Below are 24,078 nucleotides of genomic sequence, written 5' to 3'. Positions count from 1 at the left end.
ATGGGAATCAAGAAGCGAACGGTCAGGGAGAGAGAAAAGGAGGAAGAGAGGAGGGAAAAATAAGAAAAGAAGGGAGAGAAGGAGGGAGGGAAAAGGAGAGCGCTGAGGGGAGAGGGGCCTAGAGGGGGCGGAGGGCACCAGAGAAGGAGCGCGCTCGCTTCCCCTGTGCCCGGCGTGCGGGGCAGATACTCGGGCTCCGCTGCCGCGGGTCCGGGCCGCGCAGCTTTTGCTCTGCCGCGGGAGGTGGCGAGGCGCGGGAGGGAGGGGCGCGCCAGGCCGTGGGGAGGGGAGACTATTCCATCAGCGAAAGAAGGATTGGCTGCATCCAAAGCCAGTCCGGATGCAAACTCGGGCCCTGGCCTTGGTCGGGTGGAGTGCAGGGGATCGCGGCGTGGGTGGGGGTGGGTGAGAGTTGTGGAGGAGGCCTGGAGCACGGGGGGTGGCCACCTTCTGCAGTTGTCACCACGTCAACGCTGGGCAGCTGCCAGAGTACCCATCCCCCCCTCTTCCAGCAACTTCTTCCAACAGCCTCCTCTGACGGACCCCAACTCTCCTCTCTCACGCCTCGCCCATCTAGCAGGGCACAAAGAAATCTCAGTCTTTCTATAAACTTTGCGCTTCCAGTTATGCCCCCTCCCCGGACCCCCGACCCCCGCCCTTCCAGATTCTTGGCAGGAAGGTTAGGCCACTGGCAAAGTCCTCAGCGAGAGCCAGCTGATCACAAATGCCAACTGTGTGTCTTGGGGCCAGTTAAGTCCTCTCGTCTGCCCAAGCTCTCAGGACACCATTTCATTGCTCTCAGGGTTCCCAGGAGACTGCTGCGGACACGGACCATCCCCCACTTGGCCCGCATGGATGGGGTGCTGAGCAGCGTCTTCAAAGTGCTCTTTCTCACCTCGAGTTTCCATTTTAAATAGTAAAATGCTGGAACTAGGAGACAGGCAGATATTTTTCTCTCATATCAAAAAAGGAAGACCGTTAGCTAGGTGATTAGCTGTAAGTGGGAAGCGAACTATCATCTCCAATAGGAATACTCACTTTTTGAGGAAGTATGTGGAAGTTCTGCAGTCCCACCTTGCCCTATGACCTTTAATTCTCTTAGTTCTTCTGCCACAGGGAAGCACCGAGCGACTAATAAAAGATTTGATCTTGCCATAATTTCCCAAGCAGGTAAGACCCAATAACTATTTCATGGTTCTTTAGTTTCTAAAGTTTTCTTTCATTCTTACTCAATTATTGTGTTTGTAGTATGTTGGAAACTGCAAGGCAAAAGAACAAACTTTGAGATGATTTGCATAGTTATTATTTTGGCCAAGTGAAACTGTATGAGATTCGCTTACTTTCTCATAATTTCATATACACTAAGTATTAAATATATTCACCCAGTGGGCGGGAGGGATTTCTATCCAAAGGGCGGTGGAACTGGTTGCTTTATGTAATTAGTATTTACTAATAAACTTCTTTGCAGTTAGCATGTATGTATCCCCCAGAGACTGCTGACATTCCCCACAGGAGGTTGTGAAATTGTCCATTCTGATCTGAAATTGTGTCCCCCTTTAGTTGACTAGCATTAGTGTGAGTCCCACCAAATGATACTCTAAAAGGGTCTGGGGGTCAGCAGAGAGCATGGGCTTATTGAGCATAATGCAGGACACTCAGTGTGTAAGATGCACTGTAATCAGTGTCATTTATTACCCATCAGGACATCTTCTGGAAGGTGTAAAGAGTTGCCTCATGAGTAGTATGGCTGAGAGAATCTTAACACAAAGCCGAAGACCAATTGTGAATTTTATTACATTATCATTAGTACTAGTACCACATTGAGGTTTGTAAGGATATAGTACATGGTCCTGTACAGTAGAAAATGCACTATATAATGAAGTCCCTCCCCTGAAGAACCAACAAATTAAGGTCCTAAGTACCATGAAAAGCAGGGTTATTTGTGCTTGTGTTGTAGAATGAATAAGCAGACAGAGAAGTACAGATTTTTACCTCCTTCATTTTCAATTCATTACAGTTGAATTGGTGTGCATAGAATCTTAGAATCCGTTATATTGTACCTTATGGTTTTCAAAGATCCTTTACAGAACTGGCTGACTTTTTATGTCACCCAAAAGGAATGCCCATTGGAATTAAAATAACATAATAGTTAGTGTTTCTTTTGGCATTTGAAATGGTTAAATATGCAAAGCAAAAGAGAAACAAATAAAGCTCAACTAAATATTCAGTTTAAAAACTGAAAGGAACAAAAGTCAGGGAATTTTAAGGCAAGATTCTAAAATAACCAGAATGCATTAATAGAAACAGTGTATTTCTAAATTATAAACATAGATATTAATTATAGTCAATATGAATGAAATAAACTAATACTGTAAAATCTTGTATTTTTACATCACTTTTAATGAAAGTATTGATGATATGGAAGGTTCAATTTTTTTTCTAGTTTAACTCACTAAGGTTATAAAATAAAAAGACAGCAAAACCTATAAGCAATTATCTCTGTCCAAATGGATATAGCAGCTCCAAACCACAGCTACATGACTATCAAACAATGATTATGAAAACCACAATTGAGAAAAGCATCAGGGAATGATATTGCAAAACCACAGCAACAAATGTGTCTGTGATATTGAAAACCACAATTCAAAACTAATACCCTGTGTATCGCAAATTACTATTTAACTATAAATGTGCAAATCTATAAGTAAGAGCACAAAATAATGTTTCATTTAGTTAACAATGAATTATTCATTTTCTAGACTCACCAATCTAATGTCTACATATTGGTTTGTTTTGAAAAGTTTCTGCTTTCAAAAACAGATCGTTTCAAATCCCATAAAAAATGTTAGTTAATTTAAAAGCAGGAAACATGCAACTTTTGATCATATTTTTTCAAATGTTTAAAGAATTGATCTGAAATCAGTCTGAAATAAAGGAATATCTACCTCTGTATAGCTTTCTTCATAAAGTTATTTAGAAATGAATAGGTATGTTTATGGGAAAAAAAGCTCAAAGTATTCAATTACAACTTCAATGAGAACATACACATTCTTAGTCATTTTTAGCTAAAGAGCATATGCCTGACAATGAAATGAAATGCCAGTTCTAAAGCTGTTTTAATATGCAAAATCAAGTTTTTGTTTACAAATGAGTAAATTGATATTTTATTTGGGAGCTCAGGGGGTTGCCATATTTTTCTAATTAATAAACAAGGTGCATAGTTAAACATGAATTTCAAATAAACAACAATAATTCTTTAGGATAAGTATTTTCCATGCACTATTTGATACATATTTATCCTAAATAATAATTGTGGCTTATTTGGAATTCAAATTCATCTGGGTATCCTGTATTTTATCTGGCAAACCTACAAGTTTAGCATTTAAGCTTTTTTCACATATTTATGGTTGTTTATAATATTGTTTATAGAAAAGGCAGAGAAACTCTAAAGTGCTTCCTGCAGGCATAAATATATTTAATTCCTGAATGTTGTGTTATTTAGGGAAGGCAAGGTAGAAGGAATAAATTTCTGTATAAAAATTCTTACTTTATTTGGCACAGTATAGAAATGCGCTCTCAGTGTAAATGGATTGCATTCATGTATGTCTTACTGTTGGATTTGTTTTTAAAATGTGTTTTTCTTCCCCCTCCAAGGGATCAACAAATTGATAAAGCAAACTCAGAGGCCACATCTTATTAGACAGCAAGCTGCCTTCTTTATTATGGGAGTAAGTAATATCCAAAAGCTTCAGAAAGACTTAATTTTGCCCTTGTATCCTCACCAGAAATTGAATACAATTTATCTGCCTTGATTTAAGATTGTGGCACTGAATTGAACAAAAATACAGTGTGAAAAATGTGTTTAGTATTTGTGCATCTTTATAATTTCAGCAGTTTTAACATGAAAATCATATTCATCTAAATGGCATTCCTATTTTATAACTAGGAAAAAGACTGTTTACTTGCAAAGGAACTGAGGACTTCCAAAAGATTCTTCTATCTAGATCAGGGGGGGTTAACTTGAGCTTCATGTAGACCATCTAGCTCTTCAAAGAAGTTTGTAGGTTCAAATAATTTTCTTAGGAGTGAGTATATTGAATTCACCAGATTTTCAAAAATGTGTGAAAAAAATCTGTGACCAATGTAGGTTAAGAAACACTATTTTCTTTATTTGTATATGTTTATGATATTACTGAAAACTAAAATGTGAATGATTTAAGTTATTACTCTTTGTACCCATCCTTTAGGTCCAAGTCACTACTCTGAGAGAAGAGAATCATAAGATAAATGCTACTTAAAAAAATAAAACAAAACAATATTTTGTTCCTAGGTTTGTGTAATGCATAACATTCTCACCAAATATAAAATAAATATTAAAGGAATGGCCTCCTACATTTTAGAAATATCTGTTGATTTGGTCTGCCTAGCATCCTGGTAGTAATGCCATAATACCTTTTATAGAACTCCTTCTCATTCACTATATAGTCATGTGGTGCAAGTGTAGCCTTTTCCAACCCCTGACCAATCAAAATATTCCATTTGTCTCTACAGTGATTGGCTCAATGTTCTAAATTGTTTCTATGCAAGTCTACCCTGGGAATTTTTCCTAAAACCAATGAGGAAGACAGGCCGTTTTACCCCTGGGGTTACTGCTTGGAGTATACACATAAGAAATTCCTAATGGCCGTGCTTATGAAAAGAATCTAGTGTAAATACAGATCACTTTTTAATCTTACTTTGTCTTAGAATCTGATTTGGGGAGAATCTAAACCAAAACACTCATCAACAGTCCCACATTGCTTTGTTTTGAATCCACCAATATTATCTGTGTCTCTACATAAATGATGAAGTTTCAGTCAGTTCTGCTCTATTTTACCTTTTTCTTTTTGATCAGGCTAACCCTTCTGTATTTTTGTAGTCACAGTATAGATACTTTTCATAGGAAGAAATTACTAACCTCTTAGTCTAAGTGAGATACCACTTTTTAGTTGTTTTCATAACACCTTTTTATCTACCGTAATATCACTTATTGCATTGTATTGCACTGGAAATTTAATTATATATAAATCCAGTCTTCATCAGACCCTTTCCAATCTTAACACACTTACCTGGCTGGTAAAATTTGTGAGGGCAAGAAACATATCTATATTTTTAAGATTTCTATTCTCAATGCTGGACACACAGAAGTTCCTAACAAAATTATTGAAAGAAAAATTAAGTTCAGAATTATTCAGGCTTATCTGGGGACTCCTTACCATTCCCAATACACATTCAAAGAATCACAGGTTCAGGAGATGACTGCCATGTTTGTGCAACACAAAACCATATTCTCATGGTGAATGCTGGGACCAAAGGGAATATCTAACCCTCGTTTGACCAACTAAAATTCTTAAGAAACTAGAGCTAGTATTAAGAGTTTCAGTCCTTACATGGCTGATCTCTTGAAATAAGAAGTAAAACCTTTGGAATTGTGGCATGGTTATTACCATGTGAACAGTGTAAACAAGATTGTTTGATAGCAGAGAGAAAAAGAAGCAAAATAAATGTTATAAGAGAAGCTGAGATAAGAACAGAAACTGCTATACCAAATTCCTGTCCAAGATGTCACTGAGATATTGATGTTTCCTTAGCCTAAATTTCTTACTACCTTTCTTTTTTTGGTTATTTTTGGCCTAAATTAGTACTAGTTGATTCCTGTTGCATTCAAATCAAAAAACTAAACTAAGGCAAAAAGTAACCATCTCTATGACTTTGGTCTACTTGACTCAATATCTGAATTTAGTAATATCAATCTACCTATCTTTTCCACTCTCCTTTAGAAAGTTTATATGAAAGCATTTTTGATTAACATTTCATTTTATCCTGTACAACTGTAAAAAAATATATTATTAAATAATAATTTAATTGGGTAAATCTACAATTTTAACATAGGCAAATCAAGATCCTATCAATTACCAACTTTGGATATTCACTTCAACTTGGTGTAATTCCTAGGGAAAAAGTATTTTCAGAGTCAGAGTTCCTCAAGGACAATATAATCACTTGACATGCATATCCATAACCCTCCTGATTACATATATTTTCCCCCAGATGTTTGGTTTTACTTTCAACTTCACGTTTCCACCTTTGAATAACCATCTAGCAGATTACCTTCCATATAAACTTTATGAATGTTGTTATAATTTACATGAATGATGTTTGTACTTCTGTGGTGAATTTTATTTTCTAATCTGGAACTTTTGCCATAAATTCTTAAATGCAAAATAAGAAATTAAACCAATTTTGAGAATACTCATTATGTATATAGACTTAATCAGATTACTTATCTTTGCTGTGATCTACTGGCTAAAGTATATTAAAATAATGTAGTAGGAGTGAATTTAGAGTGAAGTGAAGATATAGGACTGAAAAGGATAATTATATTATTTTTCAGTTTATTGGTAGTGAAAATTGAAAAACATCATTCACATAATTCTTTTAAAATATTCATTTTAATTTTATTAAACAACTACTTGTAGATAGATTTAAAGATCAAATTGATTTTCAAGGCTTGTAATTAGCAGTGTTTTCTACCCTGCTTCCCAATAATTTATGATCTCAGAGGTATAATCATCAATTGTTTTAGCTGATTCTTTTATTGTTCACCCCATATTTCTAAACAACATGCTTCACTATGCTTAAAAATTTTATTAGGTTAGGTCTTATTGATTATGTTGACTATCTGACATGAAAATACAAAGATGCAAGAGCTTTCTACCCTTCCAACACACTTTATCCAAATTTTTAATCAAATCGAAAATTTGTGTATTAAGTGTAGTCTGTTATATTTTCTTTTAAGCTAATTCCGGTTTTCCAAGGTATATAATTATTTTGCTTGTCGTTTCCTCAATTTTCTATTCACTTTCACTATTTCACACCCAAATCCTTGGTGAGTGTCATGCATTCAGATATATCAGCACAGTCAAAGACGTCCAGTTTGGAGTTATCTCTCTCCTATGGAGCTGTCATTGGAGCCCTCATTCTTCTGCTCCACTCTAAAGTAATTGCTCTCTGTCACTGAAATTTCCTTTTCAAAATCATCCTGGGAGTTCCATTGATTTTCTCCTGCATTGGATTCCAAGTTTCTTGGACTACTGTGTATTCCTTTTTCATCGCTTTCTACTCTGCCCTACTCCCTGCCCTGCCCTGCTCTGCCCTTCCCTTCTCTCTCTCTTCCCCCCCCCCGTTCTCCCCTCCCTCCTTCCATCTTGTAAATACAAGATGTTTAAGTTACCTTTTATAAACAACTTTTACTGCCATTTCAGAATTTCTAGGAGTGAAGGCAAACTCTTAGAATTGATGATACAAAGATGCTCCAACTATAATTGTTCTATATATCCTTGTTATTTTTTATCTCTAAAATTTAATTATATGTTTTTATTTTATCAAAGTAATATGTTCATATGTTATAAAAATCATAAAAGGGGAGTGTCATTGTTTGGATGGGGTTTTACATGTACCTCAAAGGTTCATCTTTTGGAAGCATGGATCTCATTATGGTGGAACCTTTAATAGGTAGAGTCTACTGGGAAGTAATTATGTCATTGGGTCATCATTTGGAAGGGATTAATGTAGTCCTTAAAAGACCCTAGTTAGTTCTCATGAGAGTGGATTGTTATAGAAAGAGCAAGCCTGGGCCTGTATCAATCTGTCATTAGGTCTTTCCATGTGATAGTTTGTTCTACATGTGCTCCTGCCTTTGTGATACCATATGTCATGAGGACTTCAAATTCAAGCAGCGGCCAGCACCATGCTCTTGAACTTCCAGAATTAGGAGTTAAATAAATCTCTTTATATTTTAAAACACTTAGCCCTGTGTATTTTGTAATAGCAACTGAAAATGAGCTAATACAGGGAGGATATAATTAAGAGTTTCTTCTCAGAACTCACCACTTAGGGGCAACCACATTTAACCACTTCCATAATACTATACTACTTGAAATTCTATAGTCACAATAAATTTAGAAAGCATCTCTGCCCACTATAAAGAATGAAGTGATTTGTATCTTTAAAGTTTTCCTATTCTTCTTATCTCTTTCTGCATCTGACCTAAGTTTTTCATATATAGGGTAAAAGTTGATAACACATTTTTTTTCTGCAGCTATATTTCCTTTCCTCTTAGGTCTCCACATTAATTCTTCAAGTCGAAAATGAATACACCATAACTATTTTATTATGATTATTAAGTACTCTCATTGAAGAACAAACTACTTGTCTAAGAGTCTATTTCCTCCTACTTGAGTCTCATAATGTGAGCCGTACTCCATTTGTGAAAGAATTTTTCAAATATAAACGAAGTGGTTTTTCCTTGATTTCCATCAATTGGTTAAAATCATATTCAGATTAGTTTGCTTTGTAATCAAATCATCACTTTTTCAAGCAGGTCTTTCCTGTTTTTTTTTTTAACAGATAAATTTTACTTCATGTAAATCAGTACTTTTTAATTCTGTATACATTTGGAGTACAGTTTGATGACGACATTCCAATTTGTCTTTCTTCTTCTTGTGATGAACCACGTGCTTTCTTTACCATCACTAATATTAACTAGTTCCTTACTCATTCTGGCCTTGGCATGAGTCCATTTCAGTCTCATTCTTGAGAAAATTCTTTATGTGGCTCTTCACCTACCTTTTCAACTATTTGTTTTTGTTGCCAGCTGCTCATCCATTATCCTAGAAACTTTATTCCAATGGGATGATTCCTAAATTACTTCCAGAATGTTTTTATATTCTACACTTTTCTCATTTTTTCACTTTCATTTTTCTGAAGTGTCTTTATACCCAAGGTCCTCAGAAATGAAACACGAAATAAAACTCTATATATGAGAAAATGTTTTCATTTTGTTCCTATCCTCTGTTGATAGTTTAGCTGGGAATATAATTCTGCAATTAAAAATACATTTCCCCCCTGAGAAACTTGAAAAAAGTATCACTCTATTTTCTTCTGGCATTTAGTATTGATGATCAGAAATCTGGTCCTAATCAGAAAATGTTGATATTGATTTCTTATTTTTCTCATGAAATTGCTAATCTGGAATTTTACAATTATGTCCTACTGAACATTGTTCATTTTAACCCAGCAGTATCGTCTCCCCCATTCTGCAATAGAAGCTAGCTTCATTCAGACAATTGTCTCTCCTTCACATAGCACTTGTAATTAAAAAAAAATTGCTTTAGCTGTACTATAGGAATGATTTTTAGTTATTTTCAACTCCTATAATATAATATCAGCCCCTACTTTTCAGGGATTAGTTTAGAAATTGACAAGGGAGCCAATTCTGGATCAGAGGAGAACTATCAGAGTTATTGGAGAGACCTTCTTGTCCTAAGAGAATTCTGGGGATCTTTTCTTTCTCATTTCAGAAATAGAAAAGTAGAAATATTGCTTTACTTGCTTTGTCTTCCACTTTTCCCAATATGGAAAGCTACTCCTAAAACAAAGCCAACCCACAGAGCAGTACATAATAAAGAGAATTGCATTCAAATAAAACTGAAGCTTCAGCATACAAGGCTTGGCATCTGCTACGCTTTTGGACTTCTTGTTCAATAAGATTTCATATTGTTTGAACAGTTTCTTTTGGGGGTTGTGTTACTCAAAGTTGAAAGTATCTGAACTGATACAAAGCTGTAGAAAGATGAGTCTTTTTTCTTTCATTCTTGAGTCACATGAGCTGAGGAGGAGGGGTGTTTTGTTGTGAATGCACCCAAGAATGTGGATAGGGAGTAGGATTACTACTCTGGTAAAATTCAGTAGATAAATATTCAGTTTAACCAGAGCATTGCATTGACCTTCTTTGTGCCTGCCAGTTCCACATATTACACCTCTTTCCAAGGTCACATACACAATATAGTATCATCCTTGTGTCTACAGATGGATTTCCTGGGTTCAAATCTTGGCTCTTCAGTTTCTTAGCTGTGTAAATATTTTTTTCAGGTTATTAAATTTTTGTGTGCTTCAGTTTGCTTATATTCAAAATGGAAATGTAATGGTGTCTACTGCAGACAGTTATTTTAAATGAATTTATATACATAAAAACTTGGCATGTAGAAAGTGTTGTTTAAATATTAACTCTTAACAGTACCCCAAGTCTTTACTCCACTGGTGTTGTAGGAACAGAACCCTAATCTTATTCAAGATATTCAGTTCACATTAGTACTAAATTCATGAGACTACCTTCTTCTTAGGTTTGGCCATGTGATGTGGTTCAGGCTAATAAGATGCAACACAGAAAACTACCAGATGAAGCTTTACAAAAACCTATAATGTCCTTGCTCAAAAAACAAGAAACACATTTTCTTCTTCACCTTTCACATGTTCATATCTCTAAAGTACCATGATACTTGAATATAATAAAGCCATTTTGCAAACATCAGAACAAAATCAACAATGGATGGTTGGAAGGCCAACTTTGATAGATTTTACTTAGCAGTCTACAGCCCTGAATCTACTCTGCAATTCCCAATGAGTGAGGGAGGAGGAAATACCTGTTTGTTAAGCCATGGTATTTGGATTTCTGATACATTCAGCCAAATGCAATCTTAACTGCTACCCAAGGGAAATTCTAGACAGAGTGGTACTTTCTTTTTGCCTTTGAAAATCCTGCTTTGGAGGTCTATATTTTTACTCTGCTTTATATACTTCAATATATTTCTGTTCTTCTTCCATGTTTTATAAATTGCTTAATAACTTATAAAAATAATTTGAATGGTGTCCTACCATCCTCCTTTCTGTTAAGATTTATGCCTTTTCCACCATTGTATTTGTTTCTCTGGAGGAAGGAGAAATAACAATAAAACTTATTTGGGGACTACAGACTTCAATAATTTTAGGATACATGTAGTAATGTCAAAAAAAAAAAAGAGGAGGAGGAGGCACAGGAAGGGGAAGGGAGGGAAAGGGGAAAGAAAAGGAGAAGAATCCAGCTTTCAGATATAGAGATGAGTGAGTATTATGGAGACATGAAGACTATATCTTTGTTAAAGGCATTTAAGTGCAATTAAAGTAAAGTATTGTGTTTTCCAAAGAAGATAGACCTGTAGGCCCAATCAGGCAACAGGGTGCAAGTTTGTGAACCCTGATTCTGCTTTTAAAATATATATATATATCTATCTATATATATCTATCTATATATCTATATATATAGATATATAGATATATAGATAGATATATATAGATAGATATATAGATATATATAGATATAGATAGTTAGATAGATAGATAGACAGATAGATAGATAGATATAGACGAGTTCGGTGGTACATGCCTGAATCCTAGCAGCTCAGGAAGCTGAGGCAGGAGGAACATAAGTTCAAAGCCAGCATCAACGAAAGTGAGGAGCAAAGCAACTCAGTGAGACCCTGTTTCTAAATAAAATACAAAATAAGGGTGGAGATTTGGCTCAGTGGTCGAGTGCCCCTGAGTTGGTACCCCTCCCCAAAAGAATAAATAAATAGATTGATTGATTGATAGATGATAGATAGATGGATGGATGTGAAAATACACCATGTGCATTCACAACAAATCACTATCAGTAACAACAAGCAACACAAAATCAAGAACTTTTAAACGTAAAAGTATTTTTCAACTAAAATATTTCCACTTGTTTTCTTATAGCTTTTACCTATTTTTCCTCCTTTTATTTTTTGGCTTATACCACAGATAATACATTAACTCTTAATATTACACTCATAGATAAAAACAAATGAAAACCCGCTCTTCGTGGGTTGCTATGGCTTTGGAAGAAAGACAACAGTATTTTAAAATGTAAGAGAGCAAATATTTGTATTTTCCACCCTCATCCCTCTTCAGTTTTATTCCTCCTAATATATATGGTTTAATATATATGTTGACTAGTTGCACTATCGTAGTGCATTTGAGGACTATAAAACATGTTGAAACTGCCCCTGACAAATAAATTGTTACTAGTGATACCCATTTCTCAGAGGTTCTCTGTCTTCCTTTAAGATCCCACCTGAATGGAACCCACCAAAGCCCAGGCCTGCAGTGCTCTCTCTCAGTGGAAGTGGAGACTAACTGTGGTTGTTTTGTTGATTAGCAGGGCTTGGACCTACACACATCTGTACAGAGAACATTTTTCCTAGCGATGGAATTAAGGTTCAGAATAGAAAAGTGTACTTCTTAAGCTCCCACAGGAGCTGGAGAAGCTGGAATTCTAGCAACATGCTGCCTGATTAGAAACTTGGTGGAGTTTTCCCTATGTCATTCAAGCTCTTATAATAATGGACAGTTAAAAAAATTCTCAAACAAATGAACAATGGACTGGATGGATAATTGGAAAACCACCAGTCTAGCTTGCACTCTCCCACTTGGGGGATATTATTGATCACTTAGCTTCTTTTTTCACATTAGTACTCATTATTTTTTTTAAGTTCTAAATTTGATATGTCTGTAATTCTAAATGTTAGTTTTAAGAACTGTATCTTGGACTGTTATTTTCTAAAGATCAGGAACTTTGCGTAAATGTTTGATTTGTGTGGTGCTTACTCACCTAGGAAGACCTTTGAAATGTTCTTGATAATGTTGACAGTTTGTCAAATGTTGAAATGTATTTTCCTTATTATTTTTGCTTTTCAAATACTTTGGAGAATGCTGTATGAGGAAAGTCCCAAGTAGTTCATGTCTTTGGAACAAGTTTCATTGAGAATTCCCAATCCAGATGTCTGGGTGCAGAGAACTTGACCTTTAATCATGTTTTTGGCAGTTGTAGGAAATGCAGCCATATTTAATCCAGTGTGGAGCATTGCCTCAGAATTTCCATAATATAGATAGATGCATATTTGAATATTTGGCAGAAGAAAATTTCAAAGTATTGAAGATTAAAAGGAAATGTAGTTCATAACTAGATGTTTCTGTTTATAAGACTGTAAAATCTCTTTTTAACTATCCCCCTGGTAACATAACACTTGAATGACTGAAGAGCTAAATAGAAATGACCAATAATAGGTTTTGTTTCAGCCATTTTATACAACCAGTTTTTATTTACTTAACTTTTAAGCCCCTTTTCCTGTAAAAATAAATCTACTCTGTCACATTGGCCCACAACATCCTGTTCCTCTGTTTTCCCAGACTGGCAGGAAACTGTCTACTGTTAATGAGTAAAACAGGAAGACACTTCCCACTGATCACTTTCTTTATCAAAAACTAACTCATTAATATGTATTACTTAAATGACACAATCAGAGAAAATTGAAGAGTTTCCTATTTTTATTCAATGACAAGGGAGAAATCCCCTTTCCAGTGAAATATAACAAAACCCAGACTTTCATTTATAAGGTGCCATTCTCATCTTCTCTCATCATCAGTAAATAAACCTTTGGTGCATATCTATTATATGCCGTCCACTCTTTTCAGGATCACCTTAGTTCCTTGGATTACTAGCCCCCCCCCCCCCCCGAAAAAATAGACCTGGTTACAATCTAATTGTATCTAACTACCTTGACTAAAATGCTATAAAATAGAATTAAAGAGATAAATTTGCGAGAACCAATCACTTATACTATGTTAATTATTGCAATTTTAATTTTATGTTTTATAACTTGTTGAAATGGAAACAGTGGAAGGAGCTAAAATAAGGAAAGAAAAATTAATTTGTGGTTTTCATTATAAAGGAGAAGGAAATGCTGATCAAGCTTCAAAGTAGGCACACTATAATTCATTCACTGACTACATTCATTCATTTATTCAACCAAATATACTTTCTGAGTATTTTTAATATGCTATCCCATCTTTAAAAGGCTGGCAATACAAAGACAAGCTGCAGCCATAAACAAGATGACAGTATTCAATAACTGTGCTCCAGGAAAAGAAGATGATCAAAAGATCAGAAGTACAGAAGTACAGAAAGCTGAGCTAAAGGAAGCTGTGTTAAACTTTGACTATGCAGATATTTGGCCTCAGGCCAACACTGCTTTTCTTTATAATGACACTTTAATCAGAGTAAACAAAATCAAGTGTGTAGTTTAAAGCAAAAACAAACAAACCTGTATCTTTCAACTTTTATCCACAACTATTATTTCTGCATAGGGGTGCTTCAATAGTTTCCATAAAACTTTCTGATTACAAGATATTTATTTGGCAATATCAGTGACCTAAAACATGCATTCATTTATCTATAGCAGAGCCACAGGTTTATAGCTCACCACATGGTAAATAATAAAGAAGGTTCACCACACTCTAGTAAATAATAGAACAAAATATCCATAAACACTGAAAATGATGAAGACATTGTTTTAATTAAATAAATACCTCAATGATTTTTCTGATTCTTACTTTTTCAAATATTTATTTAGCTTGCTAAGGCTTCTTTTTTTAACAATATGAAATGATTTTCCAGTAGAAGACTTTAGGTGAAACAAAAGATTTTACATGGGCAAAGCACAGAGAGAAGACAAGCTTTTGGAAAAATAATTATTGGTGCATTATAATTACACATATTAGTTGGATTTATTATGACATATTAGTAATACAGCCATTTTAAAGGTACACTTTGCTCACATTTTTTTCTGTCACAGCCAGTCGTTTGTTATGATGCACAAATGACTATATAATGCATAAATATAATATAGATGGTCTCTTGAACTCAGGGAAACAGGAAGCAACAGAAAGATTCTTTGAGCATAGAGCAAGATAATTATTCACTATAATTTAATTTAAGCATGTTTTTTTCCTAATAAATAGTAAGGAATGCACATTTAATCTCTAATATAAGCCTTGAGATTCTGTTCAAGAAAATATTGACAACAACTATTATCCAAGAAGTAAATAAGTAATTTGGGTAAGAAACATTTTAATGAGCATATTCTTTGTTAAGCTGTTATGTGTTATGGGTTTAATTGCATTTTCACCAAATTAACCCCCAGTACTTCCAAACATCACCTTGTTTGGAGAAGAGCTCTTTATAAAGGTAATCAAGTTATGATGAGACCATTAGGATATCACTAATCCAAAATGACGGGTACCATTTATACCATTTATGTGTGTGTGTGTGTGTGTGTGTAGGTGTAGGTGTGTGTTTGTGATTAAGCCAATAGCACAAACTCTAGGCAAATGTCTAGCTAAGTTTCCCAGGCTGGCCTCAAACTTGTCATCTTCCTGCCTTAGTCTTCTGAGATGGAATTTTAGCTCTGTCCCATGGTTTCTACCTAGCGTTGTTTTGAGGATGAGAAATGTGGAGACAGACATAGGAAGAGGGAGAAGACCATGTAAAGTTGAAGGCAGAGTTAGGATAATGCTTTATAAGTCAAAAAATACTGAAGATTTCCAGCAAAACACTGGGAGCTAGCAGAAAAGCATGGGATAGATCCTTCCGAACAACCCTCAGAATGAACCAAGCAAGCCTGCCAGTGCCACATCTTGCAAAATTTCTATCCTTCAGAACTGTGAGACAATAAACCGCTATAACTTAAGGCACCCAGTTTGCAGTAACATGTTACCAAACCCTAAAAAACCAACATGCTGTGGATCTCTTTTTTAATATAGTTTTCAAAATACTGTTTTGTTTCTTGCCCAACAAATACCCTCTGTCGGTCATTTGGGTATGTAACTCTCTGTAACTCCAGTAGTGATAGGAGTAGTATAGTATTAGTAATAATAACAACTAGGTTTATTGTTGTTGTTTTAATGCACTTACCATATCCCATTCTCTGGCTTTTATCAGTGTGACCCCATGGGATGAATGGGGAATGAAGGAACGATTTCTCATGTGGAAAGAGTAATTTTATTATTTTATTAAGTATTAATAATTAATGTTAAGTATATTTTATTAAAGTCACTAAAGGTTTTGGAATAGTTTAAAGGAATTAATGTTACTTACACTAACACAGAAATTGTTTAGCATGAAGTGGGTTGTTATTCCAACAAAATCCAAAAATATAAATACAGTTTTGGGGTAGATGGCATGTGATAAAGAAACTGCTGGTTAAGCTGGATATACAGCAACATATTGTCTAGAAACCATATCCCACTCCAAGAAAGAAGTCTGCTTGTCTACTCTTTATTTCTATTTAAATGTTGAAATGTTTCCCAGCCCTACTAGTCCCTGTTGTCTATTATTAACTGCAATTCACAAATCATTATAAAGAAGAAATAAGTTCAGGGAAGAATTAGCTTACAAGCAAATTAAAAGAGAACTGAGAACACCAGTCCTTTCACTGTTGGAAAACTTAATTGTTTGTAGAGCTTGAACTCTAAGGATGCAGTAGCAAGGTATAATTAAAAAGTTTCCAATTGAATGAAGTGACACAGAACAGAGATCAGAATAAGGATGAGGCTTGATCCCAACTGTTCAGGCAACCCAGTGGTAGCCACCATTAAGTTGTGCAGGGAGAACCATGGGCCAAGAAAGTAACCATGTACAAGAAATTTAAGTATTCTTTTTAGGAAATAACTCTGGTGCAGTTATCAGCTACATGGAACTGGTTGAAGTAAATAGATAAGAAATTTACCAAGTTTTCAAGAGAATTCTATTGTCAAAGGAACAACAAATCCCCCTTTGATAAAAATCTTTCTTTTAAATTCAAATGCTAAAATCAGTTCTTGAATTTGCACATGTAGAAAGCAGCTTTTGAAAGACCCCTCCAAGGAAGGCACACTCTCCATTTCACATGTTACTAAGAAAAATGCCAAGGAAGAGGCTCCAAGAAGGAACAGAAAGGGCCAAGGGAAGAAGTGACAAGGTAACTCCTCCCAGAGAATAAAACCAAGGTCTCATCTAGAAAACTTCCTCTCCACTCCACATCCACTTTATACAGAGGACTTTCACAGCATCTGTGTGGTGGTATTTCAAAATCACTGAAGAGCATTGACTACTGTATTTGCCTTATTTTTCCCTTCCCAACTCAAAATATTCCTAGTAGACACCCTGCATTTTATGGTAAGGTGGTGAGTAGATAACTTGTCATTTGGGCTCATAAGTCACCTGACCATGAAAAGCTTTGATAGAGAAGACTGAGATTCTGGATCCTAGGATTCATGCAGTGAATGAAGGATCCTTGTGTTCCTGACTTCAGGGAGGACATTAGTTTATTTGATATGTGAGAAGAAGAATGAGGCAACTATTTTGTTGACCAGATTATGGACTGTGACTAAGACTATGCCATGTCAACAAACTATTTCATCTTCTTGGGCATATAAGATACTTGTCTATCTTATTTTCGTATGGGGCTGGGTTGTGCACCAAGTGTCTGAATTTTGGTCGATGGAACGTGAACAGAAATAATGAGAAACACTTTCTGATCAAGTCTCCTTAGAGCAAAACCACACAATCTTCTATCCTTTTATTTTCTTTCAATGTTGATCTTGAACATCTTTCAAATGTCTTAAAAGATAAAAACCATCCTGGGTCCCTGAGTCACCAGTAGGAGAAGAAGTAGCCAAGTCTATCCGTGAGGACCAATTTCTATTCTGCACCATATATCCAGAACAATTTGCAATTGTGGTGAATGTCTGTAACAAGTTAATACAAAAAATGGCTAGACATCACACCCTGAAACACCATCTCTCAAATTACCCATGGTAGTCCCCTGCTTCCAGGTGTAGTTTTTTACTTACCAGAGCTAAACTTTTCTCAAAGGATCAGACAAAAAAAAAAAAACAAAAACAAAACTCTGATTTCTTATCCCTTTCTCTGCTTCGAGACACTACTGAACTTTAATAAGAGATTTATTATTTAGCTAGAAGAGTTTTATATTGCACACTTAGATCTGTTTGATGCGTATCCACACATCCATTTTCCCAGGGTCCATAAGTTGTCTACATTTCCTTAATTGGGACCACTTTCATCTGTTGTGTTTTCTTCTTTCAGGATTCTGGAGTGGAGAGTTAGGTACAGATATCACAAAGATAATACAGCTAAAGCACCCTTCCTTCATTGCTCTTGGTTTGGTGTCCCTTTGGTTTATTGTCCAGTGGCATTTTTTTGTGACACAAGGAAGGGAGCAAACAAGGAGTTAAAAATTATGTTAATTTAGAAACTAGTGGCCAACCTAGCATTTAGCAAATAGTTCACTTATCACTATCATTGCTCCCCATGGCTATAGATCTAAGATAATACTCACTTATTTTTTAAAAATATTTGTCTTTATTTTTCCAGACTGATTTATGAGACTATTTATATATGATAAAGCCTTTTTCATACACATTCCATTTTTCCCTCTTTCATCTTTTCCTTTTGACTTTGTCTGTTCTTATGGGTTGTTTTTGTTTTGTTTTGGTGTGTGTGTGTGTGTGTGTGTGTTTCTGTATGAAACATGTACCTATTTTCCGCTCATTTAATTAATTTTATTTCTTCAGTCTTTTTCAGTTTAAAATTTTGATCCATCTGGGCTTAATTTTTGTGTAAACCATGAGATATAATTGCAATATGTTTTTTTTTTTAATTCAAGTGGTTAAATGGTAGTTCTCGCAAAAGAATTTGGATAATACAATTTTTTTCTGCTATCCTGTCAATCATTTTTCTCCTCTTAAATTACTATTTGTACTTATTTATATTTCTGGAAACCTTATTCTTTTTTATCTTTATTTAAAAATATATCCTAAACTAGATTTCATTTTCTTCCAATTTTCCTCTATTTTATTTATGTATTTTCTTTATTGATGTTTTTTCATCTGCCTTCGGTATTGGCATTCCCAGGATTTTGTCCTTGATCACTTTCTTTCTCACTTTTCATATTCTTTTATATGTACTTCAATGATTCCAAATAATATCCATGTGGAAAGGACTCCCAAACTATATCTTCTGTTGTGGGCTGTCTCTGATATACTAAATCATATATTTCACCTATCACATATCTCTCTTTATCCTGTAACCATCTTACAATCAACATTTTTAACATGGAAGCACATCATTCCTGTAATTTCCCTCATTTCTTATTTCAGACAAGAACTAGAGTTCAACCCATATTGCTCCAATTCATAGCCTTCTTTCACCTCCCTTTTCTTAATTGTCATGCTAATCCTAGCTTAGAAACATTTCTCAAATACACACCCTACTCTCATGCCTTAATTCAGGACTCACTTTTTGTTTAGAACCTAAGCAAAGCCTTAGTTTCACTTTCTTCAATATCTACTTTCTTATCCACTCATCCTTCACATGTTTGCAAGAGATATCATTGTTTTTAGATCTGATTTTACTGCTCCCCTACTTAAAAGCATTATGTGTCTTTAGAATGCCAAATTCCTTAGCCTCTTGAACACCCACTCTCATCCTCAGTCTTAACTTTATGTAGCCCTGGATTACAGCTCTTCTGGTCTGCCCCCTGCACATTGAATATGCACCGCTTGCCTCATTCTTCTAAACATATGCCTTTAATCTCCTTTTTTCCTTACCCATCTAACACTGAATACTGGAGCATCTTTCATGACACATCTAATAGCCATATCTCTGTAGAATTCCTTAACCTTCCCCATGAAAGCATCCCATTTTTGTTCCCATTCACTTTAAACAAATATTCATAATCACGTTCATCACAAATATTATAATTACTTATTTGAATAGCTGACTGCCTTAAAGACAGTTTTTTTTCTTATTCATGTGTATATTCACAGCACCTAGGAAAGACCATGTCGTTCATTATGTGTTCAAAAATTGTCTCTCAAATTGAATTCAAAGTATAAGAAAGTCTCTAGTAACATCTGTCTTTTAAAATTTTTATTTATAAGAGTATTCATTCATGTTGACACATCCAGGTCAATTTTCTTTTGAACAATTTACCTCTCCATCATTGAATATTGTCCTGACATGGGAATAGTTCCAGGTCTCTCTCCCACTCTTCAGGTAATGGACCCAGTTTCTTCTCTATAATTTTTGGAATGGCCAGGTAAGAGCTTATGAATGATACAGGAACAGAATTCAGTATGCAGTGACTGAGGAATGGGCGGTCTGTAAGCTCATTCCCATCAACAGCAGCAATGGGGTTAGCACTCCAACGAGTTACCAGACTAATTTGATTGAGTTTTACTTCTTGACCATGCAAAGTTTCCTCTGTCTGTTGAATAGCACATTTTCAATGATGTCTACCCTGATTGACCTGTTTAAAATGTTAACCTCTGGGTAATCCCAAATCCTATCCTCTGCTCTACTTTGTTTTTTATTTAAATAGCACTTACTGTCTTCTAGTACAGCAGGTCATTTGTTTGGTACTCCCCAACCCAGACTTTTATGTTGACTGTTTACATATAGTGCCGTTTCCCTTACATTTACTTTCAATGTATCTGCGTTTTTATATTTAAAGTATCTTTCTCTCATAATCATGTAGTTGGGTTTTGGTTTTCTCCATTTTGACAATTTCTGCTGCTTAGTGAAGAGTTTGCACATTAAAATTCAATGCAATTATTCATATGGTTGGATTCAGGTCTGCAATTTTATTATTTATTTTCTCTTTGTCTCCTCTTTGTTCTCTTATCCTGATACTGATTTCTGCCTCCTTTCAGATTACTAGAATATCTTCTAAAATTCTATTTTGATTTATCTATGAACTCTTCAGTTGTGCCTCTTTGCATCTGTTGTGGTTATTCTAAGAATTAAATTATACATCCTTACCCATTCATTCTACCTAGCGTTCATATCATGTTACTTCACATAAATACAGAAATCTTGAAATTGTATAGGCCTATTAACTACTCACATCGTTTATCTTAAATCGTCATATATAAAACATCTACATACGTTGTAAACCTCAGACGACAAAGTAACGAATATTTTTTTTTGCTTTAAGCAATCTAATGTGCTTTAAAGAAACTAAATGTAAAATAAAACAGTCTTTTATATTTATCAAGGTAATTATCACTTTTGATGCTTTTCAACATTTCCTAAAAGTCCAAATTTTCCTCTGGTATCCCAACTCTGTACAGAGCAGCTTCCTCTAGCAATGTTTACAGTGCAGATGGGGTAGTGACAACTTTTTGTAGTTTTCTTTTTAAATTTTTTTTTTATTTCTTGTTCATTCTGGGAAAATTCTGTTTGATTCTAGAATTCTATTTTCTGTACATACTTAAAAATGTAAGCATGTTATTCTTCTTATCTCTCACATTTTTTAAAATAAATCAGAGATCATTCAAGTTGTTTTCCCTCCCATATCCTGTGTCATTTTCTCTTGCTGTTTTTAGGATATTTTCTTTATTGGTGGTTTCCAGAATGGCTTTCTTCTTTGGGATACTGCTTCATGTTCACCAAGCCTCCTGAGACTAGAATGTATGGTTTTCATAAACTTTGGGAAAGTTTTGGTTATTATTTATTCAAATATTTTTCCTGACATGCTCTTTTCTCTCTGCTTTGGACTTATATTCAGATTTTTCTGTTGTCTCACAGTTGTTCTGTTCAGTTTTTCAAATTTTTTATTATATCATTTGTATCCTCAAGGGATCCTTGTTTCCTTCCCTCTTCTCCTCTTCCTCCACCTTCTTCTCCTCCTCCTCCTCCTCCTTTTTTGCTGATATATTCAGATAAGTAGTAATTGTGTTTGATATATAATTAATAGTCAATTTATATTTGTGAAATGAATAAATGTGATATGCAATATCTTAGGATGGCAATAACCAGTGATAAAATCAATATTTATGGAGGAAATATGATAATTTATTAAAAGATACAAATTTCCACTGAATGGACTCAGGTGCTGTGGGTTCTAGGCTCCAACTTCAATCAGAGCAACCCTCCTTTTCTCTGTCAAACATATGAGGTTACCAATTCAGATTCTGACAAAAGTATTCTGTTGTAAATACAAAAAAAATGTTAGAAACATGTGCATTGATCTAAACATTCATTTATTGATTATGACCATTTTTTCAAAAACAATATCTAATGGTACTCATTAAACCAGAAAAAAAAGTTCCTGTCTTTGGAATTAGGTATGAATCAGGAAGTATAGAACAATAATTGTACTCTCAATTAAGTGTAGTTGGCCTTGTGTGTCCACAGGATTCTCATCTGTGGAATCAATCAACCATGGGTCAAAAATTTCTGGAAAAATAATTGTGTCTGTGCTGAATGTGTACAGATTTTTTTTTAATTAATCCCTAAACAATACAGTATAACAATGATTTACATGGTATTTATATTGTATTAGGTATTGTAAGTAATCTAGAGGTAATTTCAAATATATAGGAGGGTACATGGAGGTTATATGCATATTTCATGCTATTTTTTATAAGGGATTTGAGCATGGTCACATTTTGACATACACAAGGGGCCATGGCACCAATTCTGAATAGATATCAAAGGATAACTACTCAACAAATAAACAACCAAAATTTCTTAAGCTTGCAGAGTTCCATAAGTTCCAGTGAACTGCTATTTACCTTTGTAGAATGTTATCAAAAGAGACTGTGAATTCCACAGAGATTTTTTTTTTTTTGGCAGTAATAGCTTCTCATGCAATCTAACCTTTGTTTTTCTCAACAAAGAAACCAATGTAGTTTGAGCATTTAGACAAAGAAGTAAAAGCGTTCTTCTTTTTTTAAAAAAAAAAATGTCTTTAATGGGTGTCATTATTTCTTTTTCAATGTGGTAAGCCTACCATGGAGATATTTAAGAATATAGTGTATTTTCCTATATCAGCAATGTAGATGGGAGTCCACTAATATATAATCTGTTCACATAAAATTTTAGATATCCTAACAAATAATACCAACCAAAGTTAAGTTTCATTAAGGCAGAATTCTTTCAACAGAGCTTCTTACCTGAGTTTGATGCAAAATTTTAACTCTTATAGTAGTTAATAGTTAGGCTGGTTACTATTAGGGTATGCTTATTTAAAAATTCTGAGATTCTTTATCCTCAACTTGAGGTATGTTGATGTATGAACTTGTATGATGGTGAGTTTGAAGTTAAAACTCTCATACCTTAATACATACCAAGATCTATTCTAAACCACTTATGTAAAATATTTCATTGACCCCTTATAACAACCCTCTGAAGAAGGAAGCATTACTATCTACTATCTCCTTTTGGAAGCCAAGGACACTGAATTCAAAGAGAAGGTCAATAATTTCCCAAGATCACATTGCTATTAAGTCAAGATTTAGAACCAGGTTATTACCTTAAGCAGTTTACTAATTTCTCTGCAATAAACATGAACATTTTTTAAAAAATATTTTTTAGTTGTAGTTGGTCACAATACCTTTATTTTGTTTACTTATTTTTATGTGGTGCTGAGAATTGAACCCAGGGCCTCACATGTCCTAGGCGAGTGCACTACCACTCAGCCACAACCCCAGCCCTAAACATGAACATTTTTGACAGTATGTTCAGTTTGACTTATATTTAGTAATTTATAAAATATATAAGAATATCCTCATAATGATTTCCAGATATTCCTTTATAACTGATACTTGACCAATACAACTCAACCATTTCAAATTGTTATTCATATATTTCATGAATATTTATTGCATACCTACAAAACATGTGGGTAAATGGTACATATGTCTCTATGCAGTATCTTATTTTTTCTTTATTTTTTTGCCTCTATTAATCATGTATGCCCACTTTACTGAAAGCAGCATTCTGGTTTTGTTTGGGGAACTACACATTCCCAATCATAAATACATTTGAAGAGAATGGCCTCTATGGACTTAAATGTGTCCAAAACTAGGTTGGTAGTTCAATAGGACTCTCCTTTGTGAATCTGACACTCAAATTGAGTGATACAAGGATGAAGAATAGCACTAATTTTTCTCTATGTTCTGGTCTTAATTCTGCTCATTGATTTCTGCACTCTAGCTCATGTGACTACCATATCACTTATTATTTCTGCTATGGTTATTGAGTTTTTTTCTTTGATGTTTTTAGCTGTTTGATCATTTGATCATCCCTCCCTCTTCCCACACATACTTTTTTTTTTTTTGGTTAAGCTAGCCCAAATGGATTTCTTGCTAGAAACTAAAATGCCATAGTTTATAGAGAAATAAAATTAGACCCTTCTCTCATAGAATTTACAGTCTAGTGAGAGAGATCACCATATCAATAAATGATGTTAACTCATTATAGAAAATACCTCCATCACAGATGGAGTTAACTATATG

Source organism: Marmota marmota, unplaced genomic scaffold (genome assembly GCF_001458135.2).
Source record: "Marmota marmota marmota unplaced genomic scaffold, marMar, whole genome shotgun sequence".
NCBI lineage: Eukaryota > Metazoa > Chordata > Mammalia > Rodentia > Sciuridae > Marmota > Marmota marmota.
This window is presented reverse-complemented; position numbering follows the sequence as displayed.